This window comes from Mastomys coucha, unplaced genomic scaffold (assembly GCF_008632895.1).
Source record: "Mastomys coucha isolate ucsf_1 unplaced genomic scaffold, UCSF_Mcou_1 pScaffold22, whole genome shotgun sequence".
In the NCBI taxonomy this organism is placed as follows: Eukaryota; Metazoa; Chordata; class Mammalia; order Rodentia; family Muridae; genus Mastomys; species Mastomys coucha.
Window position 1 is genome coordinate 25147284 of NW_022196905.1, and position 3715 is coordinate 25150998.

At 46.1% G+C, this 3715-nt stretch overlaps 1 protein-coding gene across 1 annotated transcript in view; it reads left to right on the forward strand.

The window, feature by feature from the left end:
• Nucleotides 1-3715, forward strand: part of LOC116071141 (RNA-binding protein EWS-like) — a 17571-nt gene that overhangs the window by 11571 nt on the left and 2285 nt on the right. The window lies entirely within an intron of this gene.

Consider the following 3715-nt stretch of genomic DNA (forward strand, 5'->3'; position numbering starts at 1 on the left):
GTACTTTAGTATTTTCACCATTTGTGAAGAAACATTAAAACAAGTTAAATAGTAGTGTGCTGAGTTTTTTTTGTTGTTGTTTTGTTTTTTGGTTTTTTTCCTTTTTAAGATGGTTGTTTTAAGACTTAACTATGGGAACCCCTTGTGAGCATGCTCAGTATCATTGTGGAGAACCAAGAGGGCCTCTAATTGTAACAATGTTCATGGTTGTGATTTTTTTTTTTAAATAAAATTCCAAATGTTTATAAACTGTCATCCTTCTCCTCTGTTCTGCAATCTCATGTCTAGTTCTTTCCAGCCCTCACTGGATGGGAGCAGGGACTTGTGATGCCCTCGAAGTTGCCCACTGGCCATGTGTTTCCACCTGTACTCTTCATCCCCAGCTCTTGACTTTACTGGGTCATTTGCTCCCTTAACTTCCAGAAGGCTCTGAGGCAGCTTTCAACATTCCAGCTCCCACTTACCTGAATCCACAGGATCATCCTGTGCCTTTGCTGGGACAGCAGACCTTTCCGTGTCCTCAGCAGTGCCAAGTGGTTATTCTTACTCCTTTGCTGCTGTCTTCCTGACTTTAAAACAGGGCTTCCCACCCAGCTCATCTCCCATCCTGTGTTTTGTTTTTGTTTGTTTTCGAGACAGGGTTTCTCTGTGTAGCTCTGGCTGTCCTGGAACTCACTCTGTAGACCAGGTTGGCCTGGAACTCAGAAATCCGCCTGCCTCTGCCTCCCAAGCGCAGGAATTAAAGGCGTGCGCCACCACTGCCCAGCTTATTTTTGTTTTTTTAAGAGGGCTTTTCTTTGTTGTCTCTGTTGTGGTGGAACTTGCTCTGTAAACCAGGTTTTCCTCACAGAGTGTGATTAAAGGTAAGTACCACCACCCTGGCCCCACCCTGTACTTTTAACTCAGTTGGCATCCTTCTTCCAAGAGCTGCCTCTGCTTCAGTCTGCCAGAAAGTAAGGCTTGGTCCCGTCTCAGCGAGCAAGTAACCATTAATACCCCATACCAGCCTCCATCTTAGTTTTATCTGTCCATTTCTAGACATTTACAAGACTGACCACCCACAAATGAACTCTACTCCTTTTTCCCATCCTTGCCATTTTTTCAGAGGCCAGAGCACCTTTAGGACACAGGACACAAGAACTTCATTGGTCCCCAGCATGCTTGGGTGAACCCTCTCAATACTTGATCTCAACTATTGTCTCACCACAGACCCTGCTCTTCCTTTATCACTGCAATCAAGCTCACATAGTTGTGGGGCCTAAAGTCATTGCCACCAGGCTTCTACCAGACAATATGTCAAATGTCCTTACATGTTAACTCCAAACACTTGCTTGGAGAGCGGTGGTGGTGCACGCCTTTAATCCCAGCACTTGGGAGGCAGAGGCAGGCAGATTTCTGAGTTTGAGGCCTGCCTGGTCTACAGAGTTGAGTTCCAGGACAGCTAAGGATACACAGAGAAACCCTGTCTCGAGAAAAAACAAAACAAAAAAAACTTCGAATTTACTCAAGTGTAGTGGTGCACGCTTGATTCCCAGCACTCAAGAGAGTCTGCAAGTAACCCAAGGCTACATGGTGACCCCAGGCTACCTTGGTCATGGTCCTCCAGGATTCTAGTCACATTAGTGAGGTCTTTGTCACTGTTGCCATGTCAGGAAATGCCAATGTTAGAGGCTACAGTATGGGACAAGATGATCCAGGCCCCAGATCAAGGGACTAGATGACTTTGTTGCTCTTCCTTAAGGAAGAGTAGTAGACATGTCTCCATCACCAGGCCACACTGAGTTGAACAGTACTATTCTGACAATTATAACTACAGTCCCATTTTACAGATGAAGTCACTGAGGCTTAGGGAGGTTAAGCATGTAGTTTTTGTGTAAGAGTTTCAAGATTGAAACATTCCATCCCATCCTTCCTGGAAGCTCTTTAAAAAGGAAAGTAGACAACCCAAAATGGCTTCAGAACGTCCCTGAAACACACCAGATTCACTAGGCCCTCAACTTGCCAGGATAAGTAGAGCCAAGCTGCAAAGAAAACTCTCAGACAAGCCAAGTTTTGAAAAGAGACTCCTGACACCAGAGCAGCTGCCTGGAAGAGGTTTAGACCAACTGAGGTACCTGCCTGCATGCTATGATCAGGTTTCCAACTTTGGGAGCTGTCACTCATGCCTGGGTGGGCCTTTGGTGATGTTTGAGTGTCAGCTCTTGTAAGTATCCTCAAGAAAACTTGGACTTTTGTGGTATCAGTACTTCATTCTGTTGTGGGTTCCCTATCAGGAATGAACAGACTTGTGTGTGACAGCTCTCCCAGGAGAAGTTTGTCAGACAACACTAGTGACCAACAGAGCTTAGATTCATCCCTGTCTCTCCTATGTCCAGAACTCTGAAGCACAGTGAGGTGGCTATAGGTAGGGGTCAGATTCCTGCAGAGCTGCTGGTGGCAATGGTACCTTAACCTTTCCGGTCCTCAGCTTCCTAGATCTACAAAACTATCATATGAGGCTGGCAAAAGGGCTCATGCATGGGATAAGGGAACTTGCCACTCACTAAGCTACAATGCCCAGGGTCCCACATGGTGAAAGGCAGATCAAACTCCCAAAAGTCTGCCTTGCCTACATACCTTGGCATACACACACACACACTCACTAGATATATGTAATAAAAAGTATCAGATTATTTTGAAGATGATTGCTGGGTACAATGAATGGTTCATTAGTTTGTTTCAGGACAGATCATTTCTCAATTCCTTCACTTAGCATTCAGTCTCCATAGCCAACTCTCCAGGACCTCCCTGCTGGGTATTATTAGCAACCCCATGCTCACAATGCTCACCCCCAAACTTGGGATTTCTCTCTCATCTATACTCACATACTCACCTCACTAACATGTATCATCAGTTCTCAACAGGCAGTCAAAATCCAGCATTCCCCTCTCACCATTCCAACCTAAACCACTTGACTTCCTCAGAGGCTCTCTGCTCCTGTCCCTGCTCACAACAGCAGTTACAGGGGCCCTTATGACTGCTAAGTCAGCCTCTCTTGCTCTAAATTCCTCCTTAGAGAGTCCTGCGATCCAAGCAGAGAGAGCACATGATGAGTTCAAAGCCAGCTCAGGCTGCATAGCAGGACTCTGTAAAAGTAAAGGCATGGTGGAACATTCCTTTAATCCCAGCACTCCGGAGGCAGAGAGGCAAATCTCTATGATTTTTGAGGCCAGCCTGGTCTACATAGGGAGTTCCAGGCCAGCCAAGGCTACATAGTGAGATCCTGCCTCAAAACCACAACAAACTTCAACAATAATAATTTAATAATAAACCTCTCTATAGCTTCCATGACCCTTGAAAAGCATGGTCCATAGGGCCCTAATGTTTCTACCACTCCAGCCTTGCAAACCTTGCAAGCCAGTAAGGAACATCACTCCATGGCCTCTGCATCAGCTCCTGCTTTCTGACCTGCTAGAGTTCCAGTTCTGACTTCCTTTGTGATAAACAGCAATGTGGAGGTGTACTGGTTGGTTTTGTGTGTCAACTTGACACAAGCTGGAGTTATCACAGAGAAGGGAGTTTCAGTTGGGGAAGTGCCTCCATGAGATCCAGCTGTGGGGCATTTTCTAAATTGCCCCTTGTGGGTGGTGCCATTCCCTGGGCTGGAGGTCTTGGGTTCTATAAGAGAGCAGGCTAAGCAAGCCAGTAAGGAACATCTCTCCATGGCCTCTGCATC